Here is a 19,448-nt window from a genome sequence, read left to right on the forward strand (position 1 = left end):
AGAAATCTCTTGCATTCCTATACACTAATGATGAAAAATCTGAAAGAGAAATTAAGGAAACACTCCCATTTACCATTGTAACAAAAAGAATAAAATACCTAGGAATAAACCTACCTAGGGAGGCAAAAGACCTGTATGCAGAACACTATAAGACACTGATGAAAGACATTAAAGATGATACCAACAGATGGAGAGATATACCATGTTCTTGGATTGGAAGAATCAATATTGTGAAAATGACTCTACTACCCAAAGCAATCTACAGATTCAATGCAATCCCTATCAAATTACCAATGGCATTTTTTACAGAACTAGAACAAAAAATCTTAAAATTTGTATGGAGATGCAAAAGACCCAGAATAGCCAAAGCCATCTTGAGGGAAAAAAATGGAGCTGGAGGAATCAGACTCCCTGACTTCAGACTATACTACAAAGCTACAGTAATCAAGACAATATGGTAGTGGCACAGAAACAGAAACATAGATCAATGGAACAAAATAGAAAGCCCAGAGGTAAACCCACACACCTATGGTCAACTAATCTATGACAAAGGAGGCAAGGATATACAATGGAGAAAATACAGTCTCTTCAATAAGTGGTGCTGGGAAAACTGGACAGCTACATGTAAAAGAATGAAATTCGAACACTCCCTAACACCATATACAAAAATAAACTCAAGATGGATTAGACACCTAAATGTAAGATCGAACACTGTAAAACTCTTAGGGGAAACATAAGAAGAACACTCTTTGACATAAACCACAGCAAGATCTTTTTTGATCCACCTCGTAGAGTAATGGAAATAAAAACAAAAATAAACAAATGGGACCTAATGACACTTAAAAGCTTTTGCACAGCAAAGGAAACCATAAACAAAATGAAAAGACAACCCTCAGAATGGGAGAAAATATTTAGAAATGAATCAATGGACAAAGGATTAATCTCCAAAATATATAAACAGCTCATGCAGCTCAATGTTAAAAAAACAAACAACCTAATCCAAAAATGGGCAGAAGACCTAAATAGACATTTCTTCAAAGAAGACGTACAACTGGCCAAGAAGTACATGAAAAGCTGCCCAGCATCACTAATTATTAGAGAAATGCAAATCAAAACTACAATGAGTTATCACCTCATACCAGTTAGAATGGGCTTCATCAGAAAATCTACAAACAACAAATGCTGGAGAGGGTGTGGAGAAAAGGGAACCCTCTTGTACTGTTGGTGAGAATGTAAACTGATACAGCCACTATGGAGAGCAGTATGGAGGTTCCTTAAAAATCTAAAAATAGAATTACCATATGATCCAGCAATCCCACTACTGGGCATATACCCAGAGAAAACCACAATTCAAAAAGACACATGTACCCCAGTGTTCATTGCAACACTATTTACAATAGCCAGGTCATGGAAGCAACCTAAATGCCCATTGACAGACGAATGGGTAAAGAAGATGTTGTAATATATACAATGGAATATTACTCAGCCATAAAAAGGAACGAAATTGGGTCATTTGTTGAGACGTGGATAGATCTAGAGACTGTCATACAGAGTGAAGTAAGTCAGAAAGAGAAAAACAAATATTGTACATTAACACATGTATTTGGAACCTAGAAAAATGGTACAGATGAACCGGTTTTCAGGGCAGAAATTGAGACACAGGTGTAGAGAACATATGTATGCACACCAAGAGGGGAAAGCCGTGCGTGGGGGTGGGGGTGTGATGAATTGGGCAATTGGGATTGACATGTATACACTGATGTACATAAAATTGATGACTAATAAGAACCTGCTGTATAAAAAAATAAATAAAATAAAATTCAAAAAAAAAAGATTGTACAAACTCTTTGGGGGAAGAAATAATAAAGTTTAAAAAAAATTAATGGAAATTTACAACTAATGTAATTTGACAGTCCCCAAATAATTTTACAGGTTATTTTTCTGAATAAATTCATTGAGAGTTATTACAAATTCTCTGTTATATTTGTTATATTAACCTTTGTAATGCGGTTGGCAAATACAATTGAGTCAATTGTACACACCGATTATATCTATAGGATTTTAATTTTTTGCTTTCCATTCATTTTTGCATCTCAGACTCGACTTCTGGAACCTTTGTCTTTTTCTTCAATTAAATTATTGGAAAGTATTTTATTAAACATTGATTATAGGTAAATACTCCCTCTTGATCTAAAGTGTCTAACTTTTCTTGTTTTTTTTCTTTTTTTTTTAAGCGGTACGCAGGCTTCTCACTGTTGTGGCCTCTCCCGTTGCGGAGCACAGGCTCTGGCCGCGCAGGCTCAGCGGCCATGGCTCACGGGCCTAGTCGCTCCGCGGCATGTGGGATCTTCCCGGACCGGGGCACGAACCCGTGTCCCCTGCATCGGCAGGCGGACTCTCAAACAATGCACCACCAGGGAAGCCCTCCCCTTATATATTTTTGATGTAAAAATTTACCTCTTTTTATACTGTGTATTCATTAACAAATTATAGTATTCATAGTTATTTATAATGATCTTATCCTTTAACATTTATACGATAAGTAGGTGGTTGACATGCCATTCTAATAGAGAGTTATAGTTTTCTAATTATAACTGTCTATTTTCACCATTACCAGAGTGTTGTGTACTCTCATATGTCTTTATGTTGCTGATTGATGTCTTTTCACTTCAGCTTAAAGAACTCCTTTTAACATTTCTTTCAAGGCAGATCTAGTGGTGGTGAACTCCCTCAACTTTTGTTTATATGGGAAGCCTTCATTTCCTTTTCATATCTGAAGGATAACTTTGCTGGATAAAATATTCTTGACAGGAAATTTTTATCTTTTAACACTCTGAATATGTCATTTCACTCTCTCCTGGCTTGTAGGATTTCTGCTGAGAAATCCACTGATAGCCTAATGGGAATTCCTTTTTCAGTTACTTTCTTTTCTTCTTTCACTGCCTTTAAGATTCTTTTTCTTTTTTTTAACCTTTTCATCCCTTTCATCAATTCCCTCCCCCATCCTACTCCCCTACTCTGGCTTATGGCAATTACCTATCTGTTTTCTGTATCTATGAGTTTTTATTTTTTAAGACTCCACATATAAGAGAAATCATATGGTTTTGTCTGTCTCTGTTTGACTTATTTCACTTAGCATAATGTCCTTGAGGTCTATCCATGTTGCCACAAATGACAAGATTTCATCTTTTTAAATGGCTGAATAATATCTATATTTATGTCTATATGTCTGTGTATCACATTTTCCTTAACCATTCATCTGTCAAATGGAAATTTAGGTTTTCATGGCTTGACTATTGTAAATGATGCTGCATTGAACATGGGGGTGCATATATCTTTTTGAGCTAGAGTTCTTGTTTTGTTTGGATAAATACCCAGAACTAGAATTTCTGGGTAAAGATCCTTTCTTAATCATTGATTTTTGACAGTTTTATTATAATATGTCTTGGAGAAGGTCTTTTTGCATTGAGATAATAAGGTGTTCTACTAGCTTCATGGGTTTGGATATCCAAGTCCTTCCCCATGTTTGGGAAGTTCTCAGCTATTATTTCTTTATTTATTTTTTATTTTTTTTTGGCGGTACGTGGGCCTCTCACTGCTGTGGCCTCTCCCGTTGTGGAGCACAGGCTCCGGATGCGCAGGCTCAGCGGCCATGGCTCACGGGCCCAGCCGCTCCGCGGCATGTGAGATCTTCCCATACCGGGGCTCGAACCCGTGTCCCCTGCATTGGCAGGTGGACTCTCAACCACTGCGCCACCAGGGAAGCCCTATTATTTCTTTAAATAAACTTTCTGTCTCTTTCTACTTCTCTTCTGGTACACCAATTATTCTTATATTTGCTCTTCTGATTAAATCCAATAGCTGTCACAAAATTTCTTTACTTTTAAAAATCTGAGTTTTCTCTCCTCTTATAATTGAATTATCTCTATATTCCTATCCTCCAACTCACTTATTCTTTGTTTGATCTGGTCTGCCCTGTTAGCAATATTCTCTATTTCAATCTTTATCTCATCATTGAATTCTTCAGCTTCAGAATTTCTGTTGGTTCTTTTTACTTTTCTTCTTAATAGTTTCAATACCTTTAGTAAAACTCTCCTTCATTAATTTTATTAATTTTATTCCTGAGTTTACTAAAATGTCTTTCTGAGTTTTCTTGTAGCTCACTGAATTTCTTCATAATGGCTATTTTGAATTCTTTACCAGTTAGATCAAAATATTTCATGCCTTGAGTTTGGTTGCTGGAGAATGATCATTTTCCTTTTGTGATACCATGCTTCCTTGATTTTTAAAATTCTTTTTGAAGGTATGGCCTTCTGCTTTCACAAGTGAAGTAGTAGACAACTCCTTAAGATTTCTTTATGTCTTCTTTTGTTCTTACAATTCAACAGATTGGCTATTAGAAACTTTTCTTTTCTATTCCAGGTGGTGGTGCTATATGTACAAGTTTGTTGTTCCTTTTTCCAGAGCTGGCTCTTGTGGATGCCCTTGAGCGCACACACAGAGCCAGCAGCAGAGTGTGGGGAGGTGTGGGCTTAGAACCTGAAGCTTTGTGGGTGCACATGGACTGGTGGGGGGATCGTTGAGTGGGGCACATCTAGAAGTGCATGGGCAGACCTCCTGTTGAAGTCCCAAAGCAGACAGGAGGAAACGCATCTGAAGGAAATGTGTTCCTTCAATATCCTTTGCTATTTTTATCTGCTTTCCTTCTTTTTCTCTCACTCCCCTCAGCCACGGAATTTTTTCCTCAGAAATATGGGAGCTGCTGGAGAAAAATAGGTCCTTCTACCTGCAACTCACACAACTGCTCACCAATTTTGCTTTCTTGCTCTGTAGGAGAGGCTGCTGCTTCCCACCACCTCTGCTGGAGAAGCTGCTGCTAAAGGCTCAGCCCCTTACAGTGTCACCCTGGGTGACACTTGGCAAGTGTCCACCCTCTCCTCTGCCTCCAAACTTATCTCTATTCTGCTCTGATGGCATGCCAGATTCTCCTCTCAGGCAGGCTGGACCTCCACGAATTCTCTACTGCCTGTAGGTATTCACCCAATTTGGCACTCTCTAGCTTCCCTTTTATTCTGATTGCAGGGAGTGGGGCAGGCTCACCAACTCCCTTGGTTCTGCAGCTCGCACCAAGGTCCTATCCTCCCACTTTAGGTTGCACAGGGGGATAGAAATCTTCCAGGTGCCCTGGTGTAATGTGTAAAGGCATTTATGTTTGGTTACGGATCTTCATTTAGTTGTTAATCAAAGGGGAGAGAAAAGAGGAAGGACACACACCAACATGATGCTGAAGTCACCTGAGAATATTGTTTGGGATTGTATTTTGGGGGTCACTTATTAGTTTACAAACTTTGATGTTCAAATCTCTCCCTAGGTTTACGAAGTTTTCTACCATTATTTCTTTTAATTATTAATCTCCCTCTCTGCTCCTTCTGGGATTCCATGGATACCTAGATTAGCTGTACTAATGGTGTCCCATAAGTCCTATAGACTTTTTTTCATTTGTTTTCATTTTTCTTTTTGCTTCTCTGACTGGATAATTTCAAAAGCATCAGCTGACTTATCCTTCCTTCTGCTTTGTCCTGTCTGATGTTGAATCACTCTATTAAATTCTCCAAGCCAGTCATTGTATTCTTCAGCTCCAAAATTTCTTTTCAGTGCTTTTTAATGTTTTCTATCTCATTATTGAGCTTCTCATTTTGCTTTTGTATTGTTTTCCTCACTTTGCTAACTTGTGCATCTGTGTTTTCTTGTAGCTTTCTGAACACCTTTAGAAAAATTGTTTTTATCACTTTGTTGGGCTATTTAGGTATCTCCATTTCTTTGGGTCAGTTATTGTAAGTTTACTGTGTTCCTTTCATGGTGTCATTTTCTCTGATTTTTAAACTTCTTGTCACCTTGTATAGTTACCTATGTATTTGACAAAGCAGTCACCTCTGACTTTATGGACTGATTTCTGTGATGAAAAACCTTTACCTGCATGTTGAAACATGCTGGAGCATCCGGTGACCCTAAGTTTAGTGGTGCACATCACCAAGTGTAGTTTGGTGTGTTGTGGCTCTGAGTCTGGGATATGTGTAATATTTTGTTGGGTCAGGCTGCTGTGATCCACAGCATCAACAACTCTGTGGTCCTTGGCGAGCACTGCCAGGGGTCTGCAGTGGCTGCAAGGGTGTTTGTGATCCTCAACTTTGCTCCCAGTCTAGTGGCTAGGACCAGGGTAGGCAGTGGTTGTCAGAATAGTGGTGTGCACATACTCATTTGTGGATGCCAGCTCTAAGTGCCTGTGAGTAGCAGTGGCCGACTTCTAATGTACACATAGTTGTGGGCAGTGGCCAATAACAAGGGCCTGGTCCAACTGTGGGCACACTGGCAGCTGTGGGGGCCCTCGCTATCAGCGTGCATTCCTGTGACTGCAAGTTCTTGCCATGTGTGCATGGCAGTGGGTGTCAGTGACTGAAGCTGAACCTGATCATGCAGATATACAGCTGAAGATGCTAGATGCAGGTGAGCCCAGTGGTGCAGGCCAGTGACAGGAGACAGAGCCAGATCTAGGCCTACCAGCAGCTGTTGGGTGCGGGTGTGGGAAAGGAAGTGGGAAGAGACTCAGTGACTGGTATTTGTGGGGTGAAATCCAGTTAAATCTGAAGGTAGGCCACAGCAGCTCCGCTGGCCATTGGTTTCTTCAGTGGCAAAAGTTGATGGGTTTCTCTGCAGAGCAGGTCCCTAGGAATTGTGGTTACTCTTGTTGCATGGCTGTTATTGGTATCCCCTGATATTCATTCTTGTTTCTGGCCATCCTTATACATCTCGACTTTGTCACTGTGTGGGTGGGAGGTAACCTAAGTGACACCTAATGTGGTGCCGGCTTGGGAAGCTGGTTGCTTCCTCCACTCTTCCCTTGTCAGTGAAAGAAACTCTTTCCAGATGGGGAGTTTTCTCTTGGCAATGAGCAGTGCCGGTCTGGGGTTGGGATGATGCAGGCAAAATAAAACTTCTTCTTTCTATTTTTATACAGTTATTCCCAGGGTTTCTTTTGTTTCACTGTGTTGCTGAACTTTCTTAAGTGGAGTCCTGGGCTCTCCCAGAGCTGTTTTGTTTATGGATAGCTGTCTAATTGCTGACCTTTGTGGAGAGATAGAGGTTGGGGTTTCCTACTTTATCATCTCGGTGACATCACTTCTACACTAGGGCTGTTTCTGAGTGGAACTGGTGACTTGTGCTTTTTAGATAGTTCTGGGTATTACTCCAGGGCCCCAGCTCTAAGGCTGATTGAATCCAGGCATTACCTTGTCTAGTATCCTCCTGAAACAGTCTGTCTCTTGCCACTCTTCTAACCAGTAACACTAAAGTCACAGATGTAATGTTTTCAAAGAACTTATCTTCTAAAGAACTATATCAGCCAAGCTTGTGCTTTGAGATGTTTTTTTTACAGTTATAATAGAAACCAGCTTAGCTGAACTGACTTTTTAGGGCAACGTTATGTGTCTCACACCTAAGACACTCACCCTACAGGTAGTCAGGGAATGCCATCAGCAAAGAATCCATCCAAATAATGTTAGCAAAAAGACACATGTGGTCATCAAGGTCTGCCCTATTCTGGTCAGGAGCACACTATTGATCTGGTCACTGTTGAGAAAACAGTGAGGTCGTTGATTGGTCAAAACAAGTCACATACATCTTTACCTTCTTCTGTTTGGGCAACAGAGAAACGTGTTGCATATAAGAGTGCTCATTTTAACAGAACTAAGAAGCAACTTTGTTAGATAGGCGAACATTTTAGAAATTCAGTTTTCCTACAGTGTGTGATATTCCCTGATAATATTGGTTACCATTGTCCAAACGTGTCATGTACCAGTATCCTCTTTATAAAAATAATTTTGCTGAACAGGGCATTGTAAGGTAAGCAAATTTATCTTCATTTCCTTTAACTGTACAATTCTTCTCTTATATTCATTGATACTTCTATCTCCATGGGGTACCCTGAAAAGGCCTTCCACCACCATCAACCTCTTTTCCAAAGGCTTGAAAAGATGAAAAGTTAAGATGGCTATTAATCATCAATGGGTGGGAGATTATGTAAATTCATTTAAAAATCTTTTAAAAATTCAAGATTTTATGCTAACCAATTCTTAAACACAATGTGTGTTTCTGGTTAGGTTAAATAAAAATTTTTTTCCTTGCATACAACCTTTTTGGATAAAAGATCTGAATAAAAATAAACAATGCCTTAGAAAAGGTAAAGTTTTAATTACTAAGACATACCAGACATCATTGACTATGAGACAGCACAGGAAGGCTTGAGCTCCTGCACTTTCTACCCAAAACATCTCTGGATATCACCCACACTCATGAGAAGGACAAACTGATGTCATAGACAAACAATATCATTTGAATCTAACTGCCTTGATCAGGCCCTGAGAAACTAAGGACTAAACTAATTTATTCAGGCTGCACTGGCCACCCCAGGGTAGAACTCCCTAGGACAGGAGACCACACTGGGAGCCTTGTTAACCTGATTGACTAATACATGCCTTTTTGAGGTGCCCTAACATTGTTAACTCTTTGTTTCCAGGGGTACTGCATGTACCTCCTGAGAATGTCCTTCTTGTGTGGAAACCCTGTTTATCATGACACTGCCTCTGCCCTGTCTCTTCTCTGGGGCTGGATATGGCTCCAGGGATCCAAGTTCCTGATGCACCTCTCTCTTAGTGACTTGGATGCCAAAATGCCTTGCCATTGTGCTGCACACTGCCCCCAGCGTTCTAAGTTACAACTTCAACCCACTATCACAGAAGCCACACTATTGCTTCTCTATGCCCTGCCCCCAGGGTCCTGAGTTGGGTCTTTAAGCCACCATCACTGAGCTATGATGTTGTTGCTCTGTGTCTTACACCCTGGGGCCTGATTCAGGACTCTGACCTGCCATCCCCAGGGCATGCTTCTATTGCACCCCACAGCTGGGTCCAGGCCTTTGCTATGCCTTTTAATCCCTGGTCCCATGCTGCTTCGTCCTGCTTCCCCCCAAGGACCGAGTCACTACTACAAGCTCCAGTAGCTCAGACTCTCATTCCATAGTGACTTTCACAGGTCTACATTTCACACACCACCACCACTGCCACAGCAAGTGCTCCTGTGCCGCACGCCCCAGGTGTCACTACAGTTCTGCAAAACCTTGAGTCCAGGACATGAATCTGCTGATGCTCTGAGTACCTGTGTCCCAGACCTGGCACTAAGAGGAATTTACTCAGCTAGAACTTTCCCAATGGGCAAAAAGGAGAACAAGAGGACTCCAGCAGCTTTTTGCACTGACAACCTCAATAGATTTAGCCTCCACTGTCACCACACACACCTGCAGTATTCCCTTAGTCTTGGTCACCATGGAACCCTAGAGTCTTTCCCAAAGTTGACCTCAGCTGATGGAGATTCAAGAAGACCATAACACTGCACCTTCCCTGGAACCAGAGATGATACACCCCACCTCACAGGTACCCTCACAGCCACCTTCAACTGAAGGTCTTTCCAAACTGAAGTCAGTCCATAAAGAGTGGAAGAGGTGACTGCTCACTCAAATGCACAGATATCAATGCAAAGGCATTAGGAACATGAAAAACCAAGCAAACATGACATCACCAAAGGAACAGAATAATTTTTCAGTAAACAACCCCAAAGAAATTTAGATCTGTGAGTTACCTAAAAAAAAAAAAAAAAAAAAGACTATTATAAGAGACAAAGAAGGACACTACATAACGATCAAGGGATCAATCCAAGAAGAAGCTGTAACAATTGTAAATATTTATGCACCCAACATAGGAGCACCTCAATACATAAGGCAAATGCTAACAGCCATAAAAGGGGAAATCGACAGTAACACAATCATAGGAGGGGACTTTAACACCCCACTTTCACCAATGGACAGATCAACTAAAATGAAAATAAATAAGGAAATGCAAGCTCTAAATGATACATTAAACAAGAGGGACTTAATTGATACTTATAGGACATTCCATCCAAAAGCAACAGAATACACTTTCTTCTCAAGTGCTCAAGGATAGATCATATCTTGGGTCACAAATCAAGCCTTGGTAAATTTAAGAAAATTGAAATCGTATCAAGTATCTTTTCTTTATTTTTTTTTCTTTTGTGGTACGTGGGCCTCTCACTGTTGTGGCCTCTCCAGTTGCAGAGCACAGGCTCCAGATACGCAGGCTCAGCGCCCACGGCTCACGGGCCAGGCCGCTCCATGGTATGTTGGATCTTCCCGGACTGGGGCACGAACCCGTGTCCCCTGCATCGGCAGGCGGACTCTCAACCACTGCACCAGCAGGGAAGCCCTCAAGTATCTTTTCTGACCACAATGCTATGAGACTAGATATCAATTACAGGAAAAAATCTGTAAAAAACCCCCACAAAATCATGGAGGCTAAACAATACACTACTAAATAACCAAGAGATCACTGAAGAAATCAAAGAGAAAATCACAAAAATACCTTGAAACAAATGACAATGAAAACATGGTGACCCAAAACCTATGGGATGCAGCAGAAGCAGTTCTAAGAGGGAAGCTTATAACAGGAAAATCCTACCTTAAGAAACAAGAAACATCTCAAATAAACAACCTAACCTTACACCTAAAGCAATTAGAGAAAGAAGAACAAAATATCCCCAAAGTTAGCAGAAGAAAAGAAATCATAAAGATCAGATCAGAAATAAATGAAAAAGAAATGAAGGAAACGATAGTAAAGATTAATAAAACTAAAAGCTGGTTCTTTGAGAAGGTAGACAAAATTGATAAACCATTAGCCAGATTCATCAAGAAAAAAAAGGAGAAGACTCAAATCAATAGAATTAGAAATGAAAAAGGAGAAGTAACAACTGACACTGCAAAAATACAAAGGCTCATGAGAGATTACTACAAGCAACTATATGCAAATAAAATGGACAACCTGGAGGAATGGACAAATTCTTAGAAATGCACAACATTCCGAGAATGAACCAGGAAGAAATAGAAAATATGAACAGATCAATCACAAGCACTGAAGTTGAAACTGTGTTTAAAAACCATCCAACAAACAGAAGCCCAGGACCAGATGGCTTCACAGGCGAACTGTATCAAACATTTAGAAAAGAGCTAACACCTATCCTTCTCAAACTCTTCCAAAATATAGCAGAGGGAGGAACACTCCCAAACTCATTCTATGAGGCCACCATCACCCTGATACCAAAACCAGACAAAGATGTCACAAAGAAAGAAAACTACAGGCCAATATCACTGATGAACATAGATGCAAAAATCCTCAACAAAATACTAGCAAACAGGACATTAAAAGGATCATATACCATGATCAAGTGGGATTTACCCCAGGAATGCAAGGATTCTTCAATATACACAAATCAATCAATGTGATACACCATATTAACAAATTGAAGGAGAAAAACCATATGATCACCTCAATAGATGCAGAGAAAGCTTTTGACAAAATTCAACACCCATTTATGATAAAAACCCTCCAGAAAGTAGGCAAAGAGGGAACTTACCTCAACATAATAAAGACCATATATGACAAACCCACAGCCAACATCATCCTCAGTGGTGAAAAACTGAAACCATTTCCACTAAGATCAGGAACAAGACAAGGTTGCCCACTCTCACACTATTATTCAACATAGTTTTGGAAGTTTTAGCCACAACAATCAGAGAAGAAAAAGAAATAAAAGGAATCCAAATCAGAAAAGAAGAAATAAAGCTGTCACTGTTTGCAGATGACATGATACTATACATAGAGAATCCTAAAGATGCTACCAGAAAATTACTAGAGCTCATCAATGAATTTGGTAAAGTAGCAGGATGCAAAATTAATGCACAGAAATCTCTGGCATTGCTATACACTAATGATGAAAACTCTGAAAGAGAAATTAAGAAAACACTCCCATTTACCGTTGCAATAAAAAGAATAAAATATCTAGGAATAAACCTACCTAAGGAGACAACGACCTCTATGCAGACAATTAAAGACACCGATGAAAGAACTTAAAGATGATACAAATAGATGGAGAGATATACCATGTTCTTGGATTGGAAGAATCAACATTGTGAAAATGACTATACTACCCAAAGCAATCTACAGATTCAATGCAATCCCTATCAAATTACCACTAGCATTTTTCACAGAACTGAACAAAAAATTTCACAATTTGCATGGAAACACAAAAGACCCCAAATAGCAAAAGCAATCTTGAGAAAGAAAAATAAAGCTGGAGCAATCAGGCTCCCTGGCTTCAGACTATACTACAAAGCTTCAGTAATCAAGACAGCATGGTACTGGCAAAAAACAGAAATATAGGGCTTCCCTGGAGGCGCAGTGGTTGAGAGTCCGCCTGCCGATGCAGGGGACATGGGTTCGAGCCCTGGTCCGGGAAGATCCCACATGCCGCGGAGCAGCTGGGCCCGTGAGCCATGGCCGCTGAGCCTGCGCATCCAGAGCCTGTGCTCCACAACGGGAGAGGCCACAGCAGTGAGAGGCCCGCGTACTGCAAAAAAAACACACAAAAAAACAATAACAACAACAACAACAAAAACCAGAAACATAGATCAATGGAACAGGATAGAAAGCCCAGAGATAAACCCATGCACATATGGGTCAGCTTATCTTTGATAAAGGAGGCAAGAATATACAATGGAGAAAAGACAACCTCTTCAATAAATGGTGCTGGGACAACGGCACAGCTACATGTAAAAGAATGAAATTAGAACACTCCCTCACACCATACACAAAAATAAACTCAAAATGGATTAAAGAACTAAATGTAAGGCCAGAAACTATCAAACTCTTAGAGGAAAACATAGGCAGAACACTCTATGACATACATCACAGCAAGATCCTTTTTGACCCACCTCCTAGAGAAATGGAAATAAAAAAATAAATAAGCAAATGGGAGCTAATGAAACTTAATAGCTTTTGCACAGCAAAGGAAACCATAAACAAGATGAAAAGACAACCCTCAGAATGGGAGAAAATATTTGCAAATGAAGCAACTGACAAAGGGTTAATCTCCAAAATTTATAAGCAGCTCATGCAGCTCAATATCAAAAAAACAAACACCACCATCCAAAAATGGGCAGAAGACCCAAATAGACATTTCTCCAAAGAAGATATACAGATTGCCAATAAGCACATAGAACAATGCTCAGCATCATTAATCATTAGAGAAATGCAAATCAAAACTGCAATGAGATATCATCTCACACCATTCAGAATATCCATCATCAAAAGATCTACAAACAATAAATGCTGGAGAGGGTGTGGAGAAAAGGGAACCCTCTTGCACTGTTGGTGGGAATGTAAATTGATACAGGCACTATGGAGAACACTATGGAAGTTCCTTCAAAAACTAAAACTAGAACTACCATACGACCCAGCAATCCCACTACTGGGCATATACCCTGAGAAAACCATAATTCAAAAAGAGTCATGTATCAAAATGTTCATTGCAGCTCTATTTACAATAGCCAGGACATGGAAGCAACCTAATTGTCCATCAGCAGATGAATGGATAAAGAAGATGTGGCACATATATACAATGAAATACTACTCAGCCATAAAAAGAAACAAAATTGAGTTATTTGTAGTGAGGTGGATGGACCTAGAGTCTGTCATACAGAGTGAAGTTAATCAGAAAGAGAAGAACAAATACTGTATGCTAACATATATATATGGAATCTAAAAAATAATAATAATAATAATGGTCATGAAGAACCTAGGGGCAAGACGGGAATAAAGACACAGACCTACTAGAGAATGGACTTGAGGATATGGGGAGGGGGAAGGGTAAGCTGGGATGAAGTGAGAGAGTGGCATGGACATGTATACACTACCAAACGTAAAACAGATAGCTAGTGGGAAGCAGCCACATAGCACAGGGAGATCAGCTTGGTGCTTTGTGACCACCTAGCGGTGTGGGATAGGGAGGATGGGAGGAAGGGAGACGCAAGAGGGAAGAGATATGGGGATATATGTATATGTATTTGGCTATACATATAACTGGTTATACATATAACTGATTCACTTTGTTATAAAGTAGAAACTAACACACCATTGTAAAGAAATTATACTCCAATATAGATGTTAAAAAACAAAATAAAAGTTAAGGAAAAAAGAAAAAAGATCCTGCAAGCTCTACAGCACAGCCAAATAAATAAATAAATCAAAATTTAAAAATTAAACAAAATATTAAACTCTGAATTATCAATAATTAGAATATATATGTAAGAGATTTGACCTGACACTTTACCCCAAATCAATTAAAAGATGATCAAACCTGTTAATAATGTGAGTAATACAAATGACATTTAAATCACATAGCACAGCCCTACATATCTGTTAGAATAGCTAAAATTCAAATAACTGACAATACCAACTGCTGGCCAGAGTGGGAATACAAAATGGTACAGCACTTTCAAAGGCATTTTCGCAAATGTTTATCAAGTTAAATACAGACTTGCTAAAAACCAACAATTCTCCTTCTAGGTATTTACACAGTGAATAATAAATAACATGGTGTTGGATTATAACACAAAGTTGAATATACGTATACGTGAGAGCATACTGATAAAAATAAATGGTTTAATAAACAAATGGGGAAGAAGGGATAAAACTTCCTTACAGGATTCCAAATAATAAATATGTGGATACTCACTCCCTGAAAGTGGAGCTGAAGCCCTTATCCCCTGAAGTGTGAACTGGATTTAAAAGGTTCACTTCCAAAAATAGAGTACAGAAGGGGGAAAATAGCTTTAAAATGGAAACGTGCTGGCTAACACTACCTTAACTAAGTGATGAATGTTAACAAGCCACCGATAACTCATGTTGACATCATGTATCCCCTGATAAGACATAATATTATCTATGTGATAATCTTCCCTAAATACATAACTCTAATGTAGTCATAGCAAAACATCTGAGAAACTCAAATTGAGGGATATTGTACATAATATCTGACCAATACTCTTTAAATTTTCAAAGTCTTTAAAAATGGAAAGACAGAAAATGTCACAGATAGGAGGTGATGAGGAAGCATGATGACTAAATGAAACATGGTATCGTGGATTGAATCCCGGAAGGGAAAAAGATAACATTAGTGGAAAAATTGGTGAAATCCAAATGAGGTCTGGAGTTTAGTTAATAGTAATATACCAATGTTAATTTCTTAGTTTTAACAAACACATTAACATTAACTGAAGCTGGTATATGGGAATTCTCTGTATTATTCTTGCATCTTTTCTGTAAATCTAAAATCATTTCAAAATAAAAATTTATTTTAAAAAGCTAGAAATGAAACAGAGAGAAACCTCATATATGGTTGGAAAGAAGCACAACAATTTGTTATCAATAACTACCTCCAGGGAGGGTATGGGAAGAGATAGGAGGATAAGTAGATTTCACTAGTTACTTCTTGTAACTGTGTATTTTTAAAAAGCTTTATCACTGATAATATATTTATATATTACTTGTGGAAAACCATTAGGAAAGAAATTATTTAAAAGCCAAGACGGCCAGTTTTCACGATGATGAAGAGCTATGCTTGTCCTCAGCGACAACGTGTTTTGAATCTGTGAGAGAGAAAAATCCCTTCTGTATGTGACTGCTACTGGAGAAAGTAAAATTTACCATCTTCAGGTAAATTCAATAATGGCTTACCAGAACATGATTTCTTGTTGATGAGTCAGAAAATCCATCCCAAATAAATGAGGCTTCATGAGAAGTCAAAATGTGGGACATATTTAAGCAACACAGGAGAATAAAATCCCGGATAAACAGGGTAATCCTCCCCACCCGAGTCTTGTTTTAAGGAAAACCCAATGCAATAGAGAAAAACATATCACTTAATGGGTATCTAGGGATTCACTTCCTCTGTGGTTTCCTATTTGCCTCAAAGATCCTCTGGGACACTTGCTGTCGTCATGTGTATATGTAATTGTCTATATGATCTCAGAAATACCACTTGCAGGTGGAAAACAAAATACTCCAGTCTCCTAACACCAAGCCTTCTTCAGGAAGCAACCAGGAACATCACTACTTTGGGGAAGCATGTTTTTTTTGAGGAAAATCCAGTATGTATAGGTAAACAAGTGTAGGTAAAATGATGAAGAGATTGGCCTGTCTTCCAATAATTATATCAACTGTTTTGTCTCTCTTCGGGGTAATATTTGCCCTTAATAGAGTCCTTTGTAGCAACTTGAAAAGCCAAGGGGGAATATTTAGTTCAATTAACCTGGTGCAACTTTAAGGATATAGGACGAATGTTAAGAACATTTTTACTAAATTAAATCACCTTTTGGATCTGGTTCTTTCTTCAACTTTCACCTCCTTGTCCCACTGTTCTTAAGAGCTTTCCATAACCTCTATCTGGAAATTTAGTAGTCAGCTTATGGGAAAACATAATTATTGGGTCCCAGAAGTAAGTAAACCTAGTAAACATCAATGAAGCAGCATTAAGAGTAAATCCTCAGTGTCATCTTCATTTTTCAGTGGGAATTTACACATCACCACTGTTACCACCAGGTGGTACCCCTTGGCAGTGTTGGTTGGGAAAGTGGGGAATCTTAATGAACTTTTCATGTACCAATCAGAGTTTTCCTTTTGAAATTTGTCCCTTACCCCACCCCTTAACTGCATTTTCCTAACCTACAGATTTGTTGTAGATTGACGTTTTCTTAACGCCTAAATACAATCTGCGTAACTAGTGACATGGTCATAAAAATTACATTTCATGTGTAGTTGCTTCTAGGCTATTTCAAGCTGCTTAGAGTAGAAAATTCTGCATTTCTATTTCCACAAACTTTAGGGAGGGGTATGTTTCCTCTTGAATGCAGGCACAATCTTATTTCTCATTTAGAGCTTATGAAATCTGATTTAGTTATTATATCTGAATTTATCCTGATGTGGTTTATATAAGTTTCTATGAATAAATCTAAAGGAAAACACACCACTGACTATATCGGTTCATTCCTTGGCTGACGTGTGTTGTTCTAGAAAATGACCTCCTAGATTCAAGTACAACAGATTCATTTTGCTGCGCTCTATTTCACATTTATCTATGGTTTCTTCCATGGATTTATGTAACCAGATCCATAGGTAGAGGACTGCTAAGAAGAAAAGTTTGTGTGTTTACCTGTTGCATATCTAGCCATGGCTACAAGAAATGGCTGCCTATGACCTCAAGGCATTCTCCATAGTGAAAATAGTTTGTGATCATAGGAAACCCCATAGATCTTTATTACTGAGGCTTAACAGAACACATTAAACAGAAGACTAAAATTTAAATGATGAAACATCTGAAAACCCAGCATTAAAATCATGAAATTGAGGATGGTGGAGGTAGGAACTCTGAGAAATATAATAGATCATGTTAATTGTTTCCATTTCTCTCTTCATGCCTCATTCTTTTTTTTTTTTTTTTGCGGTATACGGGCCTCCCACTGCTGTGGCCTCTCCTGCTGCGGAGCACAGGTTCCGGATGCGCAGGCTCAGTGGCCATGGCTCACGGGCCCAGCCGCTCTGCGGCATGTGGGATCTTCGTGGACCGGGGCATGAACCCGCGTCCCCTGCATTGGCAGGCGGACTCTCAACCACTGCGCCACCAGGGAAGCCCCTATGCCTCATCCTTTTGTGGTTCACCGTGGGTGGAGTTTATTTCCCCACCACAATGATGTTGGGCTTCTACGTGCGACTTGCTCTAGTCAGGGGAATGTGGTAGAAAGTAATAGAGTCAGTTCTAAGTTCAAGCATTGGGGGGAATCATGTCGTTCTTCTTGCCCATTTTTGGTTTCTGCCATCTTCCTTAAGAAGAGCAAGCCCCAGAAAGAGGATTATTGGTGGAATATATCTGTACTTGATTGGCAGCCTAAAGCAAAACGCTCCACCTGACTTACAGACGTGGCAGCAAGAAAATACATGTTTATTGTCATAAGCCATTGAAATTTGTGGAGTCATTTTTTATCTCACATTATTACAGCAATACTTGACCAATAAAAATATTGTAAAAGGCTTTAAAGCATTTAATTTGACTCCTGTTCCCCTTTCCTTCTTCTTTTGGTTCAACCAGATCAGTCACAGCCATTGAGGAAGGAAATGAGACATTAACAACAGGTTTTATTCTCTCAGGACTCTTCCCCAGTAGGAAGTATGTCAGTATTCTTATCTACCTTATCATCCTGATCTACCTTGCTGCAGTAATTGGGAACTTCATCCTGCTCCTCCTGATATGGAAGGACTTGAGGCTCCACACTCCAATGTACTTTCTGCTCAGCCACCATTCTCTCATAGACCTGGCCCTCATCAGCGGTACTGCTGCAAAGATGACGGTAAACTTTTTCTCTGGAAGGAAGGACATCACTCGTGTTGGCTGTGGGACCCAGCTATTTTAATTTTTTACTCTTGGGGTGCTGAATATATCCTCTTGACCCTCATGGCCTGTGACTGATATGTAGCTATTTGTAACCCCTTGAGATATGCAGTCATTATAAACCAAGGGGTCTGTGCAAATGGTCCTAGTGTCTTGGACTGGGGGCATTTTAGCTTCTACAGCCCACACATTCTATACTATGAATCTGCCTATCTGTGGCTCCAGAGAAATCCACCATTTCTTCTGTGAGATACCAGCAATCATGAAGATCTCATGCAAAGACACTTCCACCTATGAAGTGGTGGTCTTTGTGATGGGCATCACATATATCATCATCCCTTTTCGATTTATTATGGCTTCATACACCTTCATCTTCCTCACGGTCCTGCATATGAAACCCCCTCAAGGCAGGAACAAAGCCTTGGCCCCCTGCTTCTCCCAACTTAACAGTGGTAAGCTTTTATCTAGGACCATATGTTTATATGTACGTGACACCTGGTTCCTCCCATACCCCTGATCAGGAGCAGGCTGTGTCTGTATTTTGCACTGTCCTCACACCCATGCTCAATCCACTCATCTACAGCTTGAGAAACAAAGATGTGGTAGGAGCTTTCCAGAAGGTCCTGAGGAAACATCCAGTCTCTAAGTGGAACACATACATATCAAGGTGGAAAACAGTTATCTAGAGGGTCAAGAACAAAGACTCCAGGAGCATCACATTCGCATTTTCCAGCATGAGGTACTTTGCTGTAGCCCTATAGGCAAACCACATGGTTGAATTCGATTGACAATATTAATTCAATCATAGTTTGTAAGGAGGTTTTTCCCAATCAATTTCTAATAATGTGTTTTCAAAATGGATCAATTCAATTGCTATTCATCAAACCAGTTCATAAACACAAAGTTCCAATCTTCTCTTTTTATATCTGAAATATTTAGACATTTTTTAGTGTCCTTGAGGCTCAGCTTTATTTGGTATTATTGGTGCTTCAGGTCTTGTTAACTTCCATTGTTAGAAGTACCAAGTTCCTGTGAAAGACATATGT

At 39.5% G+C, this 19,448-nt stretch overlaps 1 pseudogene; it reads left to right on the plus strand.

Moving 5' to 3' along the window:
• Positions 1-7,846: 7,846 nt before the first annotated feature.
• Positions 7,847-19,088, plus strand: LOC137221052 (olfactory receptor 2T27-like; annotated as a pseudogene).
• Positions 19,089-19,448: the final 360 nt, after the last annotated feature.

Source organism: Pseudorca crassidens, chromosome 3 (genome assembly GCF_039906515.1).
Source record: "Pseudorca crassidens isolate mPseCra1 chromosome 3, mPseCra1.hap1, whole genome shotgun sequence".
Classification (NCBI taxonomy): domain Eukaryota; kingdom Metazoa; phylum Chordata; class Mammalia; order Artiodactyla; family Delphinidae; genus Pseudorca; species Pseudorca crassidens.